The 19092-nt window shown below is 34.4% G+C and overlaps 1 protein-coding gene and 1 pseudogene across 8 annotated transcripts in view; both read left to right on the top strand.

Moving 5' to 3' along the window:
- LOC145715741 (suppressor of cytokine signaling 2 pseudogene) overlaps positions 1 to 10265 on the top strand; it is a 151722-nt pseudogene extending 141457 nt beyond the window's left edge. The window contains exon 6 of the transcript XR_014138160.1: positions 7817 to 10265. The product of XR_014138160.1 is annotated as a suppressor of cytokine signaling 2 pseudogene (transcript). The remainder of the gene's footprint in view (positions 1 to 7816) is intronic.
- The window catches only part of SSBP2 (single stranded DNA binding protein 2), a 307829-nt gene that overhangs the window by 169954 nt on the left and 118783 nt on the right, over positions 1 to 19092 (top strand). The window lies entirely within an intron of this gene.

Consider the following 19092-nt stretch of genomic DNA (forward strand, 5'->3'; position numbering starts at 1 on the left):
TGTAAGTCTCTGAGGAATTTTGGAAGCAAGGTTCCCAGGACCTTGAGGGGGCTAGCTCAGATCATTTATTACTGTCTAATAAACCTTAGTCATGAGACCCTTCAGATGTATATCAGTGGGCCATATGCTTGGAGGATGATTGCTAACATATATCTTGGAGGAGAGAGATAAAGGAAGTTTCCAAAGGAATTTTTATATGTTAAAGGAGACGTACAGGATCCTGGAGGTTGGGATAATGTTAAGCTAAGATTACCTTCTGCCCTTAGCAAAGTGTCAACATCAAGGCAGCTGAGTTCTCAGAGGAAGGTCACTCTGCCTGTCTCAAGGACTTATCAATGGGCTGTAAGTTGTAAGAAAATTTTTTTCTTTTCCCTTTTTTCACCACATCAGTTTCCAGTGCACATATTCTTGTTAAATTTAGGGAAAAATATTTTTATAATTTTAGTGGCATTGTAAATAGTACTAATATCTAATTGTTATTAGCCATATACAGAATAGTGATTTTCTAGCTTGCTACGCAACTAAATTTTAGTTTTAGTAACTTTTTTTTGTAGTTTCTTTTTAAGTTTGTATATAAGCAGTGATACCTATTTAGGATTCCAAAAAAAGTACGTTTTGTTTTGTTTTATTCATGATAACCTTAGCTTGTTCTGATATATATACCATATGGTTAGGTAATTTATATGGTTTGTTTTGCTTTTTTATGCTTGAATGTTTTTAGTGTCAATAATTTGGTATCAGAAACCAATTTAATCAATTATCTCATATAAAATACCATATTCTTATATAGTTAGCATATGTGTTTGCATGAAAGGTAACATAGGGAAGTGAATGTTTCTTACAGTCTTCCTGTTAATGGGTTTTGAAAGAATGTGTATCTTACTTGCTGTAGGCAACTTAGATAAAATAACAAAAATGGAAAAATACCTTCTTGCTACTTGGTACTTCTTTTTACACTGTTTAGTCATTATTGTTCTGTAAGTATAAAAAGGTGTAAGCACTTTAATCATGTTAAAGACCACTTTCATATTTTACATGATTTTAAAAAAGAGTTGTGACATTGCTTTAGTGAGTCCTCAAGACCTTAAAAATGAATCTTTAATTTGGGTAGATTATGATGAACGAGAGATATTTACAGTGTACAGTGGCTATCTAGATGCAATTCTGCTCCATAGTGTTTTATTGATTTCTTTCCTTCTGCATTGCTACAACGCAGGATTTCTTCTCAGTACTACTGTAAGGTCGTTGAAAACAAAATGCAATTCATTCTAACTAGTTTTTCCCTCCCTCAATCCAAAGATTTTTTTATGTTTATTTATTTATTTATTTAATTTTTTTTAACGTTTATTTATTTTTGAGACAGAGAGAGACAGAGCATGAATGGGGGAGGGTCAGAGAGAGAGGGAGACACAGAACTGAAGCAGGCTCCAGGCTCTGAGCTGTCAGCACAGAGCCCGACGCGAGGCTCAAACTCAGGGACCGCGAGATCATGACCTGAGCCGAAGTCGGCCGCTTAACCAACTGAGCCATCCAGGAGCCCCATATGTTTAGTATTGAGTAGAAGAGTTTTATCTAATAACTTTGCTTGCTTATTCATTCATTCATTCATTCATTCATTCATTCACTTACCTGCCTATTTATTTGTGGACATATATCCTAAGCCTACTGGTTTGGACTAAAAGTTATTAAATAGAATTATTTTTTTTAGAATTGATAAATGGAAAAGCATGAACTGTCTTTTTCAGAAAATTACATTGCTATCTCTTATTTCCCAAAATAAGAGACAAGATACTTTGAAGCCACATTTTAGAGATAATACTCATTGTTTTTTAGGCTTTAAGAGACTATTAGCAAAATTTCTGCTTTTATTTATTTATTTATTTATTTATTTATTTATTTATTTATTTATTCTGTTCTCAATCTTATTTTCCTTGTCTGGTATTGTATGATGGTCCTGTACTAAAACAGAACAGAAACATTCTTGGGGAAGGATTTTTCACAGGATTTATATTATTTGGTGTGATATTTTTCTCTAGCACTTTTGGGTGTTTATCATTCAAGTAAAAGAGAAAACTAATTTCTGAAAACATTAATTGTAAAAAAATATTTCTGGGAATAGGAAAAATTATTTTGATCAAAGAACGCTGGTGTGAAGTCTGAGGAGTGGATACTGGAGGATTTGTTTATGTTTTTGTTTCTAGAGTGTTCTGTAGCAATTGTAGTGGTGCTTAAAAGTTTTAAAATTTCTTAAACACGTTCTTCTCTTTGGAGAACCCAAAGAGAACACGTTACTCTTTGGAATACCCAATAAAAATATAACTTAATTATGGAATATAACTTCATAGTCAAGTCTGCTAAAATGTATCTTCATGAAATCTAAGAATTCTTAGACTTTCCAACGCTACTTCTCTTCAGATTGAGTGTAATGAGACTAAGGAGTAGAAAAATATGTACCATGGTAGCTTTCCGTTCACATCTAGCAAGAGTAATACTTAGGCTACCTGCATAACCATAACACCCACTCTGTCTACAAGTGGATTTTGAAGTTCTTCCAAAGAGCTTTTCCTTTTTTTTTTTTTTGTCAGGAAAAGATTAAACTCTGGCTGTGTCCCCCTCCCCCCACCCCCAAACCTTTTGGCAGTGAAGAGTTTATGGTCTCATCTTTTTCCCTATCTAAACAGGGAGCAGAGCAGTGAAATGTAAAGGTTTCCTCACTATTAATCTTGGGGCATGATGTTTTATAACCCAAAAAATTATTGATGCTCTTGCAATGTAAATACAACCTTGAAAAAAAAAAGGAAATGAAATAAGAATCTAGTAGCAATATGACTCTTGTTTGTAACTAAACAGGAAGTGTTAATTAACCATGGCACTTGATGTTCCATTGTATTGTTTTATTTAGTAAACTTTATTAAAGTTTTATTTTTCAGAGGAAACCATCTTTTATTCAGTTGCTGATTGTGGGAATTTTACATGTTGAAATCACAAAATAATTGAAAGAAGTTGAACATTAGTATAATCAAGATAATTTTGCTTTCTTTCAAAAGCAAATTAAAAGCTTATTTAAGAATTTCAGGTTATCTGTGGACAAATGAAACTACACTTTGGATACCTGACACAATACTCTATCAGGATAGATTATTTTTTGTAAGTCAAGTATTTTTACAATCTTTTATTTGAGGAAACTTCAAGATTTTGATAAGTTGCTTTACATAAAGACATAAAAATATAGATGTACAGACTTAAATATGCAAAAGGTTTCATTATTACTACAGTGACATGTATTACAATGAAGGATCCATTTTAGAAATGTGGTTAAGTGAAATTTTGATAGGAAGGCAAGTTGATTATTTAAGGCAGAAATAATTACTAGTTTGCACTTCATTTCCATTGTTTCTTAGAACATTATAAATACATTTTTAAAAAACATCTTCCTAAGCATACTGAATTTCTGGGATGTTGTTCTGATCATTCTAGGCATCAGTACACTGTTTCAGAGACTAGAAGTCCAGTTCTGACAAGCTACAGTAAATGTAGATAGTACTACCACTTTGTAGAATAAATCTTTTTGCTTGACGATTATTTTGGGCTGAAGCCTTGTGTCAAAGGGATAAGACAGGAAGTAAAAGAGGTAGCAAGTAAAATACAAGTTGAGGCAGACTTTTACACTCAAGTATGCAGGTGGTTATGATTTCCTGAGGAATTAAAGTATATCACAATGTTTAGAAAGTCATGTGACTTAGAGAAAGGATAGTTCAATATTAAAGGATAGTTCAATATCAACAAACCATTGATTTGTTTTTTTTGTTTATTTGTTTATTTTGAGAGAGAGAGAGAGTGAGCACTAGAGCAGGGGAGGAGCAGTGAAAAAGGAAGAGACAGAATACCAAGCAGGCTCCATGCTATCAGTGCAGAGCCAATCCAGGGCTTGATATCACAAACTGTGGGATCATGACCTGAGCCAAAACCAAGAGGCACTTAACTGACTGAACCACCCATGTGCCCCTAAACCATGGATTTCTGGTACAAATTTAGTTTACACATGTAAAATTTTGTATTTTGTCAATATACACATATGAATGTTCTTACATGTTTGACTAACATCTACTATGCCAGGATTATGCCAGGTATTAGGAACACAAAATATGCATTGCTTAAGTATGAGCTTAAAAAGCTACAGTGTAGAGAAAGAGCTACATAATGAAAGGACAATCAGATAAGTAATTTCAATGAAGTATGTAAGGGGTGTTTAAGAAAAAGTACAAGGTTCTATAAAAGTTCATATCAGAAAGAATGTAAAACCTCATAATTCATAGGCCATGGGGAAACTTACTCAGAAGAGCCTGGCTACAGTAGTAGAGAATAGACTATTTGCTACTTTACTCCCACTTAAAGTATCTTAAAAGTGAGAATGTAGCACTCTGTACTCAGTGAGACATATGAAAACTAAAAAATTCATCACTAGCAGACTTATCTAAGAGAAATATTAAAGGAGGTACTTTAGGAAGAAAGAAAATGAAAGCAAAAGGAAGTATGGATCTACACAAAGAAATGAAGAAAATCAGAAATTGTAACAATGTGAATAAATATATGATATTTTTATTATTCAAATATCATTAAAAGATAAATGACTTTCAACAAAATGATAACAGTACTGTCTGTGGTTTATAATATATACAGATATACAATGTATGACAAAATGTATAGCACAAAGGCTGGGGGGAGAAAAATGGAAGTAGACTGTTACAATCTTTTTTTATACCATACATGAAATGGTAAAGTATTCTTGAAGATGGGCTGTGAAAAGTAAAACATGTATACTATAAACCCTAGAGCAACCACTAAAGTAAGGAAACAGAGTTAGAGCTAATAACTCATCAAAGTAGATAAAAAAGGAATCAGTTAAAAACTTTCAGTTAATCCAGAAGAGAGCATCAAAGAGGAAAAAAGGTGTGAAGAATAGATGTGACACATCATAAAGTGACAGAATTAAACCTAATCACGTTAAGGGTCACGTTAGATATAAAAAATCTAAACATCCCACTTTAAAAGCAGAGTTTGTCAGATTGGATGAAAAAGCAAGATCCAACTATATGCTGCCTACAAAATCCCACATTAGATATAAAGAAACAAATAGATTAAAAGTAAAAAGAATGGGGGGCACCTGGGTGGCTCAGTCGGTTAAGCGTCCAGCTCTTTTTCTCGGCTCAGTTCATGATCTGGTTCCTGAGATGGAGCCCCAGACCCGCATGGGGCTCTGCGTTGACTGCACGGGGCCTGCTTGGGATTCTCTCTCCTCTCTCTGCCCCTCTCCTCGTGCACACATGTGAACGTTTCTAGATAGATAGATAGATAGATAGATAGATAAACAAACTTAAAAATTTTTAAAAGAGTGGAGAATACTATTCAAAACAAAGTTTCAGTGGCTACATTAATGTCAGAAAAGGATTTCAGAGCCAAAAAATAACCTGGGATATAGAAATTTATTTCATGATAATTAAAGGGGTGGCCTTTATCCCCTTTTTCCTGCCACCAAAATGAGACGGCATTCCAATTAAAAAAACTAAGGACCAGTGTCTCACATTAATATAGATGGAAAAAACTTTTAACAAAAATTGAACAAACAGAATCCAACAGAAAAAAAAAAAAAAGAAAAAGAAAAAGATGATGTATAAACTGTGAGCAAGTGGGGTTTATCCAAGGCATTTTAAGATCAGTTTAACATTGATGGACGGTGGGAGGGAGGGGAAAGTGGGTGATGGGCATTGAGGAGGGCACCTGTTGGGATGAGCACTGGGTGTTGTGTGGAAACCAATTTGACAATAAATTAATAATAATTAAAAAAAGATCAGTTTAACACTTGAAAATTAATCAATGCAATGTGTCATTTCAGTAAACACAGAAAAGACATTTAATAAAATCTAACATTCATTCTTTAGAACTCGTAGCAAACTAGGAATAAAAGGAACTACCTCAGTTTGATAAAATCCTACCACTAACATATTATTTCATGGTAAAATACTGAATGTTTCTCCTGTACCATAAACAATAAAGCAAAAGTGTCAACTTTTACTACTTCTATTTATCATACTGGCACTTCTAGCCAGGGCACTCAGACAAGAAAAAGGTAAAAGCAAACAGAAAGGAAAAGGTAAAAATGTAGATGACATGATTATGTAGAAAACCTGAAGTGGGGAGAAGGTGGAGATGTGACACGAGACTGGAGGTAAATAAGGGCCAGGCCATGAGGGCTTTTTAAATCCACATTTAGGAGTGCCAGAGTTTTATAAGGACAGTGTGTAACCATTAAGCTTTTGTTCTGCATTAATCAGCTTGTAATTAGAGGGTATATTTTGATAGCATTATAGAGCATGTATTGAAGAGGACTTTAAGACTCTGGGCAAAGACTTTAGTTAGAAGTTTATAGAAATAATGGAGTGAAAGATAATAGTTGCCTAGTCTAAGGTAGTAACAGTAGGGATAGAGAAATGTGAACAGATTTGATAACCACTTAAAAATGTTATTGACAGGACCCTTACTACATGTGGAAGATGGTGTGTGATGAGGAATCTAGGACACCTCACATGTTTCAGGCTTGGCGAACTTGTTGGATAGCAGTAGTATTCACTGAGCTAGGTAACACTGGAGAGGGAATAAGGTTAGGGGTAGGAGCTGAGAAGGTGAGGTAGGTTTTAGATATGTGTAACATGAGTGCTTTTTGATAGCCAAGTAATGATGTACTAGAGCCACTTTATACAGGTATCTAGAAAAGGAGGGAAATTTTGATAGGAGATAATAGATTAGAAGACACCAGGTGGAAACTCAAGCAATGGGAATGGAAGAGATTGTCTGAGGAGAGGATAATGTGAGTAGGACAGTGGGCTTGGAAGAGAACTGCCTTATAAAGGAAGAGTAATATGAAAGGAAGATTAGGAAAAATGAATCCAAAGGGCAATGAAATAACATAGGTAATGTTTCAATAGAGATCCTTTCAGTAAGGGAAGAGAGGATAATTGTATCAAATGCTGCTAACTAGCATCTATATAGAGTTTACTGTGCACCAAGCACTGTTGTAAACAGTTTTGCACTCATTAAATTTTCACAGTAATCTTTTGATCTAGATATTACTATATCCCAATTTTGCAGATGAGAAAAGTGAGGGTACAGAGAGGTTAAGTGATTTGCCCAAGAAAATGCATAGCTAGTAAGTGACACAATCAAGCTTTGAACTCATGCAGTTTGACTCTGTAATTTGCACTCTTGACCAGCAAGGTAAAAGGTGAGCTTAAAGGTAGATTTAACAATAAGATTGCACTGATAACATTAGTCAGTTTTAATGGTTGAATGGGGCAAAACCTGACTGAAGTGAAATGAGGAATAAATAAGAAAAGGGAAGTGTAGAATTCTTTCATGAAACTTGGGAATGAAAAGGAAGAGTAGAAACAGTAGGGACGGTACTATTTTAAATTTAGGAAGGGCTTTCTTAAGATAGGCAAATCCTACATAAGTTTAAATAGTGATGAGAGAGCAAGCGAGTAAAGACAGAGGGATGGGGCTTGAAGAGACATGAGAGAGAGAAGGATTAAAATGAGAGGTTCTGAACCATGGTGAAAAGGCAATAAGGAATAGACTCTATAGCAAAAAAAAAAAAAAAAAAAAAAAAAAAAAAAAAAAAAAAAATTGGAGCCCTAGGAGGAGAAAAACCTCTTTTGTTGTCGCAGTGGGGAAGGAAGACAGCATGGATATGGATGCATATAAACTTACAGGTGTCCTGCTATTCCAACTCCTTCAATATCAATTTCTCTCTCTTTCATAGATTTGAAACAGGGATGAAAATTCTCTGTGTCAGCAAGTTACTACCCACTTAACTTGGACCTCTGTTGGCTAAAGGGGAGAGGGAAGAGCACTCTTCTACTTTGCTATTGAAATACAGGTTTCTAAGACACAGACTGGGGAAGTCTTTCTGGTACCGTTCCAGCATGGAGGATTTTCTACCACTTTTGAAGAATCACATTTGCATGTTACCATAGGAAATGAACATATCCTTGGGATTGTGTGCTGGGGTAAACCTATACTAATAGAAAAAGTTGAGTATAAAGATAATCTAAAATACTCAGCTAGAGGTGATAGTAATCATGATGTGCAATATTTTTTATACACAATTGTCTAGAATATTGGGTCAGCAAACTATAGCCCACTGCCTGTTTTTGTAACTAAAGTTTTATTTGAAAAAAAAAAATTTGATTTTTAAATTTACTGGGACATAGCCACATCGATTCTTGATGTATGTTTGTGGCTCCTTTTACACTTCAATACTGGAATTAAATAATAGTAGCAGAGACCACATGGCCTGCAAAACCTAAAATATTTACTGTTTTGCTCATTATGGAAAAAGGTTTGCTGACCTTTCATTTAGAATTATCAAGTAGTAAAGACTTGGAAAAATTGTTTTGAGATAGAGAAAAATTAAAATACTAAAAATGTGAAGGGAATGAGACAAGTAGAAGATATTCAGGATATATTACTCAATGAAAATATCACTTAACAAACCCATAGAAATTATACCTTAATCTCATTTTTATTTTAAAAATTTGTCTTAAAATGTTAACAGTAGTTGTTTCTGAATAGTGAGATTACACTTGATTTTTATTTTCTTGTTGGTTCTTACTGTGTTTCCTGATTTTTTTCTACAATGCACCTGTGTTCCTGGGTTAATAATAAAACCAACTAGTAGTAGACTGGGATGAAAACATAGAATTCAAAGCAAATTAGAACATGAAGAATGGAGAATTTGGCAGGGTCAGGCAAAGATGAGGCATCTTGGAATAATGAAGAAAATCCTTCTTGCTGGTTACCAAGAAAGTTGGAGAAAGTTTTTGATGATGCCAGTGAGAACATTTTCAGGTCCTTTAGTTCCTTCGATTTAACCAGCATCTAATATGAGCCCTGTCTAGAAACATAGTTTGCCACAGAAAAACAAAAAAGAGAGTTATGGAAGTTATAACTTACCTGTACACTTTGTTTCTCATTCCCAAATATACAGATTTTTGAAGTTTATGGAGATTTTCTTAACTTTTTGTGACTTGTAGATAGTGCTTTATAATGGACATTTATTTTTTAATCCAAAAAAATTAAATTCCATTATTTAGCTATAAAGCCAATACTTTATTTTTTTTTAATTTTTTTTTAACGTTTATTTATTTTTGAGACAGAGAGAGACAGAGCATGAATGGGGGAGGGACGGAGAGAGAGGGAGACACAGAATCGGAAGCAGGCTCCAGGCTCTGAGCCATCAGCCCAGAGCCCGACGCGGGGCTCGAACTCACGGACCACGAGATCGTGACATGAGCTGAAGTCGGACGCTTAACCGACTGAGCCACCCAGGTGCCCCATAAAGCCAATACTTTAATATATGATAGAAGTTGCAGCTTTGTTTTGTTAGGTCCCAAATGTGCCTTAAAAAAAAATGGTGAACAGCCTTTATTTGGGCAAAAATAAGTGAGAAATTGCAGAAAGTAATGTTTTCAATGAAGTAGTGTTATTAACCAGATGAATCTTGAAGTAGTTTTACTGTGGTATTCTATTCCAACATCTGTATTGTGCCACTACCCAGATGCTCGCTATAAAGTCAATGGATCTTGACAAGCATTAAGTTTATTTCAGTGGCTTTATTATATTAGGAGTCATTGAAACAGAAGAGAAACCAGTTTTTTACCAAATCTCATCTCTCAACTTGACATGTTTTTTTTAAATTTAAGTTGTCACTGTGAATGATATTTATTATCTCTATAATGACCAAATCAGTTGTTAAAAATCCCAAGATTGAAGCTTAGGGTACAAATTACTTTGCCAATAATGTAGAAAACCCAGAAAACCAAATCAAAAAATAAGCCTAAAACCCTTGTTCTATTTGTCCTTTAAATATTTATTAAATAGGCTGATGTTTCATTGCCTATAAAATGTAATTTGTAAGAATAATTTTTATGTAACCTTGTTTAAAAGAAAAAGAATTAAATTAATAGATAATGAACCTCAGAATAAGAATATATGTGAATATATATAGCATTTTAATGTAAAATGTAAAATTTGAGCCCATGTGTCAATTAAATATGTAAATAATTATAAAAAATTAAATATATTCAGTTTATACTTATAATCAAACACATATGCAGATGTGCATATGTGTGTGTATACATATGTATGTATATGTGTGTATGTGTATAATTATATCCATCCAATACACTGACTAGTATGACAATGAATAATGGAATGATTTTGAATGAAAAATTTCAGTATTCAGTATATTTAAAAGAAATTTCCTCTTAATAGAATTTATAATGTTATGCAATTATCTTAAAGGGAAGTGGTAGAGGTCCCACTGCTTGTTATTTAACAATGCACTGAAAAAAATGCACACAATTGTTGGGAGCAAATGTCATTGGCCATAGATATGCAAGATGTCCTAATAGATCTTATCCATATCAGACATTCATTATTCAAATTGATTTAATCATAATGTAGACCGGAAACTGTTTTCATTGCTTATGCAAGTACCCTTTGGTTTTTTGTTTTTGTTTTTTTTAATTAATGTGTTTCTTATTTCTTCAGGAAGTTTCCAGTGGCATTTGAGGGAGGAGAAATCTATTAGCTTCTGCCCTGAGTAATGCAGTTTTATTGTTGAGATTGTGGGCTCAGCCAAAAACCAATATTGAATGGATAGAAGGAGTAAGGAAAGGAGGATGGGAGACAGGGAGGGATGAAGGGAGGAAGGAATAGGAAAAAAGGAAAAAACAAAAAAGGAAAATAAAGTTAACTATATAAACACTTAGTTCACTTGTATAAAAATAATAAGAAATTGTGAAATGTTTTGCTAAAACAGCAAGATCCTGTCATTGTCTCATCTCTACTCCCTGCTGCCCTGACGATATAATTTTATTCATACATAAATAAATGAAGCAACAAGTATATTTTTGGTGATGATGTTGTTACTGAATTTCTAGGTAACTGAAACATAAAGGAGAGTTGTTCTGGTTATACTTTTTTCTGAGTTTTCATATGACTAGTGGAAAATAGCTAGGCATCACATAGAGCTCTCTAAATTTATTTCAGTAATGATGTTTATTAATGTTATGAGTAGCAAAATATCCTGCCCAAATTTGGGATTTGAAGGACAGTTCATAGGACTGAGTGGAAAAGTATAGGGAGGAATGTATCAAAAGCTGGTTGGGGAAAGAGTTTAGGCAGTTGAAAATACATGTTTGGTATGACTTTTTATATTAAAAGCTATAGAAGATAAAATTTAACAAATAATCTTTTTTTTTTTTTTTTTTTTTTTTTTTTTTTAACGTTTATTCATTTTTGAGACAGAGAGAGACAGAGCATGAACGGGGGAGGGTCAGAGAGAGGGAGACACAGAATCTGAAACAGGCTCCAGGCTCTGAGCTGTCAGCACAGAGCCCGACGCAGGGCTCGAACTCATGGACCGCGAGATCATGACCTGAGCCGAAGTCAGCCGCTTAACCGACTGAGCCACCCAGGCGCCCCTAAATAATCTTGATAGGGACAAACAAAAGACAGAGTGAAAAGGTCCTGCAGGAGATAGATTTTAGAAGGCTGACAAGCCCTACTCTGAGGTATTAAAGGGACACTTTCTAAATCATTTTTAGAGTTTTCATTTCAGTTTGTTTGTCAAAGAGCCAGTGTCTAGTCCCTTTTCACAGCTTTCAAGCTAGTCCCTTTTCTCTTTCAAGCTTTGTTTCACATGAGGTGAAGAAACAGTAAAACCAGTATTTTGGAGGGTTTCCTCCTCCTCTTTCTTCTAAAATAAACCTTTTTCTTGAAAGATTATTTTTATTTTAGAATTAATCTCTCAGCCTTTGTGGCTTATGTAAATATACAAGTTGTCATAAAGGGAACAAAACATAAAAAGTCTTTACAAAGACTAGGGTCATGAGTAAAGGAATATGTATTACATTCACATCTCATCAGGGCTTTATGTAAACTTACAGTAAATTTGCAAAGCAAGTAAACTCAATGTTATTTTTTAATCAAATCACTGAGAGTTTAAGTGACTCACCCAAGGCCACATAGAAAATGGGTGACTGGGGCTGGAGTGAGAATTAAGCCTTCTCTTCTGATTCTCAGCAGTAATGCAGTCTCATTATTATCATCATTTCTTGAACCCCTACTGTGCTAGTTTTCCTGGCAGTTTGTATCCTCCATCAGAAGCTGTGACCTATTTTTAAAGTTGCCTTTTCAAGTGAAGAGACAATATTGCATGCTGTGTTTTATACATTGTTGTGAAAAATGGATGAAGTCAATTTTATAAATTCCGAATATACTTGGCATTTTTATGCTGTTTATAATTACTAAAAGTCTATCGTCATTTGAGTCATAAGTTAACTAAAAAATTAAACCCCAAACTGTATTGTGTTCTACCCCTCCTCTCAACATGCACACCTTTACATTATTTTCTCTAAGTCTTGTTTTACTTTGTTTTGACTGTGTAAATCTCTGGTTTCTTCGTATAGTTACTGATTATTATTATTATTTTAAAAAAATGTTTAGTTGTTTATTTTGAGAGAGAGGAAGCATGAGAACCAGAGCAGGGGGCGAAAGGGGTGGTGGTGGTGGAGGGAGAGAAACTTAAGCAGGCTCCATACTCAGCACTCAATGTGGAGTCAAACATGGGGCTCGATCCCATGGAGCCCAACACCGGGCTCAATCCCATGACCCTGGGATCATGACCTGAACCAAAATAAAGAGTCAGACACTTAACTGACAAAGCCACTTTGATGCCCCCTTTGTTTTTTGCTTTGTTTTGTTTTGTTTTGTTTTGCATGGAGCCCAACATGAGGCTCGAACTCATCACTGTGAGATCAAGACCTGGGCTGAAATCGAGTCGAATTTAACCAACTGAGCCAACATGGCACCCCTCTGATTATTATTAAATATGTGGTTTATCCTGCTTCTTAAATATGGATATCCTAAACAAAACTCTGTGAAACCAATGGAGTCATAAGGAAGGAGGTGACAGCTAGCACTAAACATACTCTATAGACTCTTAGTAGCTTATGTATCTCTCAATACAGAATTAACACAAATATTCACACCTTCAAGGACTTACCCAGCTAATGTTATTAGCTTCATGCTACAAAACAAAATAAATCTGTATCCAAGTTTTCCCTAATCCCCAATGAATATAATTGGAAAAGGAATGTGAGAGTATTCATAAATATTTCTAATATGTACTTAGTAAAATGTGAGTTGACCACTTATATCTTTTAATATTTAATTGTTTCTGTAAAGTAGCCTGCTCCAAGTTCTTAGAGATTCTCTGAATTGTGTAACTAGCACAAAAAGCATAATTACTTTAGAAATATTTTATAGGTATCAGCATTTTAAAAGAATAATCTTGCAGGTATTTTTATAAGTACATTATCTTCAAAAGGAGAATGACATAAAAATAAGCATAAATTCTAATTGTTTCTAAATCTGATAAAATATATAGTTTTTAATTCTAGAAAATTCTATTTGATACTGTTTTCAGTAGTGAAATATAATTATTAGATTATTTCCTTGATTGTTAATCATCACAAAATTTAAGTAAGATTCAAGTTGAGAGCTTCGCTGAAAGAAATTTATTACATTCCTTTATGTAAAAAATACTTTAAACAAATAGGTAAAAGTATATAGTAAGTGTAAGGTTTATAGGTAGGTATAAGTAGAAAATTTCCCTTAGAGGGTCATTTGTTATTCAAGCTTTCGCACTGAGAAAGAGTGATTCTAGACTTCCAGAATTTTATAGGTTAACTCTGTATCAAGCAAGCATTTGTATTTCTAAAAGTTTTTAAATTGTGACTATAATAAAACTGCAACAATGGGATTCTTCAGGTACCCATTCACTTCACTTGAAATACCAATAATTAGGAAGCCTATGCTTATGCATGTGTTAAATATCTTCTGAATACAGAATTGTCAAATTTATTGTTATGAAGCAAATGTGTACACTTAAGAAAAATAACATGTCATTTTTCTAATTCCTAAAACCAAATGTATTTTGTAATGAAATGGGATAATACAGAAGAAGAAGAATCGTAGAGGCTAGTTAATTAGCTGTTTTAACAATAAAAAGTAGATTCTTAATTACAATAATAATTAAGGTTTTCCCCCTGTCCTTATTATACTTTTCTTATAGTAAAGTATGATGCTTGTGTTTTGGGAGCTCAGAACTAGCTTGATAAGTTTTTTTTTTATTTTTATTTTTTTTTAAAGTTTTTTTTTTTTTTAACGTTTATTTATTTTTGAGACAGAGAGAGACAGAGCATGAACGGGGGAGGGTCAGAGAGAGGGAGACACAGAATCCGAAACAGGCTCCAGGCTATGAGCTGTCAGCACAGAGCCCGACGCGGGGCTTGAACTCACGGACCGCGAGATCATGACCTAAGCTGAAGTCGGCCACTTAACCGACTGAGCCACCCAGGCGCCCCATAGCTTGATAAGTTTTTATCTATGATTCCATATAAACAAGAAGCCAATCCTGAAGTTCTGTCTATGTGGCTAAGTCAAGTAGAGATTGGTAGATCATGTTAGATTTATGTAGAGAATCAAATTATCTTATTCAGCTCCATTAAAAACAATTAAAGGTTATTGTGAAGTTTTAGACCATTTGGGCAACTTGAAAATGAAGGCTAAATAATGAATCATTGTGATTTTTTCATCCCCCTCTTTTTTTCTTTTATTATTTATTCTGAGAGAGAGACAGAGACAGAGCGTGTACATGTGGGGGAAGGGGCAGAAGGAGAGGGAGAGAGAGAATCCCAAGCAGGGATTCTCCATTCTCTGCAGAGCCCAACTAGGGGCTCATTCTCACCAACTGGGAGATCATGACCTGAGCAGAAATAAAGTGTTGGGACACTCAACTGACTGAGCCACCCAGGCACCCCTCATCCCCCTCTTTTTAAAATCTTTAAATACATTAATAAAATTATTTTGATAAAATTTTGGGATAATTTAATATGTTCTTATAATACTATTTACTGAACACCTATTAAATGTAAGGTGCTGAATGGAGTTTTATTAGATAGAGAATATAAAACATTATTGTAGTCTTCAAGGAATTTGCTATTTAATTTTTTACAGTCTCTTCATTTTGAGATAGGGAGTGGGGGAGGGGCAGAGAGAGAGAGGGAATGAGAAAATCCCAAGCAGGCTCCATGCTGTCAGTGTGGATCCCACTGAAGGGCTCGCTCTCATGGACTGTGAAATTAGGACCTGAGCTGACATCAAGCTCAATTATGACCTGAGCTTAACCTACTGAGACACCCATGTGCCCCACGGAATTTGCAATTTAGATAGAAAGTCAAGACCCAAATACATGGAAGTTTAAATACACACACACACAGAAAAATGAATGTTAGGTAATATCAGAGAGAAAAATAGTATCAAAAGCATAGTTGGGTTTTCCAAATATCAGAAAGAAGATTTGGAGTATAAAATATAGGTTAAGTACTACAAGTACTGCAACATAGGCTAAAATTCATTTACCCTGAAGTTTAACCAGCTCACCAGCAAGCAGGAGTACATATATGAAAGTTTGAACTGTGAATCTGGACATCTGTCTTTAAGATGGGGAATGGGAAAGAGAGTATCACATAAAAAAAGAAGGGTATATGGTATCCTCTGGAGAGAAGATTGGTATTTAGGAAAGGAGGGCACAAAAAGAGAGGGTAGATATACCAAAACCCAACTGACCTTAAGATTATGACTTCTTATGATACTTAAATAATTATATTGCCATATTAGCTGTGAATCCATCAATATTCAGTAAAATTACTGTCATAACTCTTTAACTGAAATAATTTTTTGTATTAACCATTCATTCTCTCAAATGGATACTATCATATCCCATTGTATATGGAGAATATTGAGGTAGGCACAGTTGTTTCTTCCAAGGTGCCTACAGTTTTAGGTTGATGAAATAAATGCATTTAAGTACACAAAACTAACAGGATGTAGGATACATGTAGGAAGGTAGTGGAAATAAGGCCTGGAAACCCAGTTCACTTTCAGAGAATGGAAGGTTTTATTATAAGGTTAAGAAATGTAGAATTAGTTTAGGTAAATGGGACTCATGGAAGGTATTTGAATATATCAATGACATAATTAGAGATATTTGACAGTGTGGCTTGACACTGTTAGAACAAAATGAAGCATTGATTGATGACACAGATAAAGGCAGCAAGGTAGATCAGATGCTATTTTCTTTCAGTGATGTAGTTAAGGTATGATAATGGCTGAATTAGGCCTTAAATATTATAGATTAAAAGTAGAAAGATGATTGTGAAAAATTTGCAAATTTAGATTTTTTTTAAGCTTTGAAGCCAGGTAGTAGCTTATGAGTTAGAAGCTTACTTTGATAATTAAAAAAAAAAAAAAAAAATGCTTATTAAGCATTTAGGTTGCTCTTCCGTAGATAAAAATAAATTCATATAATGCTAATTAAGTGCATGAAATTTCAGTTTATAAAAGTTTAAACTGCCTAATAGTATATATTTTAATGTTTATTTATTTTAAATTTGTTAAGTTTATTTGTTGAGAAAGAGAGAGCAGAGGAGGATCAGAGAGAGAGAGGGAGAGAGAGAATCCCAAGCAGGCTCTTCACTGTCAGCACAGAGCCTGATGCAGGGTTTGAACCCACGAAGTGAGCTGAAAACAAGAGTTGGACACTCAACCAACTAAGCACCCAGGAGCCCCAATGTTTATTTTTGAGTGAGGGAGAGAGAGAGGGTGAGCAGGGCAGGGGCAGAGAGAGAGAGGGAGAGAGAGAGGATAAGAAGCATGCCCTGCACTGACAGCAGAGTGCCAACCTGGGGTTTGAACTCATGAACCATGAGATCATGACCTGAGGCAAAGCCGGATCCTCAACCGACTGAGCCACCCAGGTGCCCCAAATAGTATATATTTTAAAAACATTTCATGGACCCCCAGTAGTAAATCTAATGGAGGAAGAAACTGCAAGGACTATTTTTTACTCATTTCCCTTTAATTCATACAAATGTCATGAAGTATCATTTGGGCAAATTATTGTACATTACATCTATAGTTAGAACATCTCCTTCAGAACTCTAAGCCTCACGTAATGTTGTCTGAACATGTATTTTGTGACAAACCCCATGTACCTTTTTTGGTCAAGATTTGCCCTTTACTCTGAAAGCCCAAACTATGAGTGGTGGTTAGTGAGCTGAAATCTCCTGCCAATCGTTATCCCAAGAAATTCCAAGAGAATTTGTAAGTGGTTTTTGAGAAAATGTGTATATTCAGACTCCTGAATGTATTGTGACATTTAATATTTTATGTTCATAAAATTGGCATTGTGTTAGCAGGCAAATTGCTTTTGAAAAGTCATTTTTATGAAAATAGTTGATCAATAAATCTGCTGATTTTTCTCTTTGCCACTAGCCTACCCAGAAGTTAGCTACAATGGATTAGTAGTATATACTAAAATTAATGGAAAGGAGAAAAGGAAATGACACTTGTTCTAAGAAGATCAGGGCCTTTTTAACAAAGAGTAGCAGTTTTATCTTTAGACCTGTATGAAGAATTCTGTTAAGAATTTTATCCTTTAGACCTCAAAGACCTATTGTTATGAATGTAATTTAAGCATAAAAGGACTAAAGGTCTTGAAAGTTAAGGTTTATGACACTGAAAAAGTATTCATACATCTTATGGTGGCAACATTCTTTTCCTAGTTAATGCTCTTACATGGAAAAAAAAAAATTTTGAAATTTACCTAAATATTGACTTCTGTACCTGTATAATAACTTCACCTGTATAAATAACACGGATTAAAGGTTTGATTGGGTTGAGGAATAGATTAATCGGTCTGAAATGGATCATTATGCAGCATAGCTTAGAGATGAAGAACACAAGCTTTGAAATCAGAACTGAATTTAAAATTGTGGTTTTGTCTGAGGGCTGATGGGGGGTAGGGGAGGTGGGTGATGGGTATTGAAGAGGGCATCTTTTGGGATGAACACTGGATGTTGTATGGAAACCAACTTAACAATAAATTTCATATATTTAAAAAATAAAAAATAAATAAAATTGTGGTTTTGCTACCAACTACTAACGTGGCCTAGATAAGGTAGATAGTGTATTTGTGCCATAACAAGTGGAAAAGATAAATAATGATATTTATGGCTACTGTAATGATTAAATGAGATCACATAAAGTACTACGATGTCTATCACCCAGTAGAGGTGCTCGGAAAATGATAGACATTGTTTTGTTTTTAATAAGATCAGCTAGGCTTATACTTTCCCTTTAAAGTTAAAAACGTTAAAGGCAAAAGGAAGGAAAGGGAATTTCATTTGCTAGCTTGCCAAAAATGGAATGGGTATTAGATTCTGAGAACACAGATTTATGATAAATTAAAAAGAAAATATTCTCTCTGCCTTCTTGCAAATCAATTTTTCTCTTCTTGACGCTTGGATAACACCTTTTATGGTGTCATAATTAAAGATTTTGCATTAATACTGTTTTCCCTCCTAATGTGGCATGTATTGCTTTTTGCATTATACAAGGGTTATTTTAACACTTGCATAAGCTGCCCTGTTATGCTCCTCAAAGCACAAAAATGTGTCTTATTACTATATATCCCTGAGTACATCACACCTAATATGTACTCAACAAGTATCATAAATAAATTCCCTGAATCTCGGTTATTTTGTATACTTGTGTGAGACTTAGGGATACTTGGTTGTTTTAGCAGCTTAACCACAATAAACAATGTAGTGTTATTTTCAGACTTCATTCACAAATCTAATTAATTATATGACTAATTAGTGTTATTGATACTAATTATTTCTATTACAATTCCTTAAAATATTTTTATGTTTTATACTAGTCAAGGTAGGCAAGTAGTTGGAAAAATAATCTAAAATCTCAGTGCCTTAATACAAAGAAAGTTTCTTACTTTCTTTATTCCACCATCTAGTGCGGGTAGGATTGTCAGAAGAAGGATGCCCAGGGACATCGATATTAACATCATGGCAGCGTAAGACAACCCTTTTTTTGTCCCTTCACCCCTTC

The sequence above is a fragment of the Panthera onca genome, chromosome A1 (assembly GCF_046562875.1).
Source record: "Panthera onca isolate mPanOnc1 chromosome A1, mPanOnc1 haplotype 2, whole genome shotgun sequence".
NCBI classification, from domain to species: Eukaryota; Metazoa; Chordata; class Mammalia; order Carnivora; family Felidae; genus Panthera; species Panthera onca.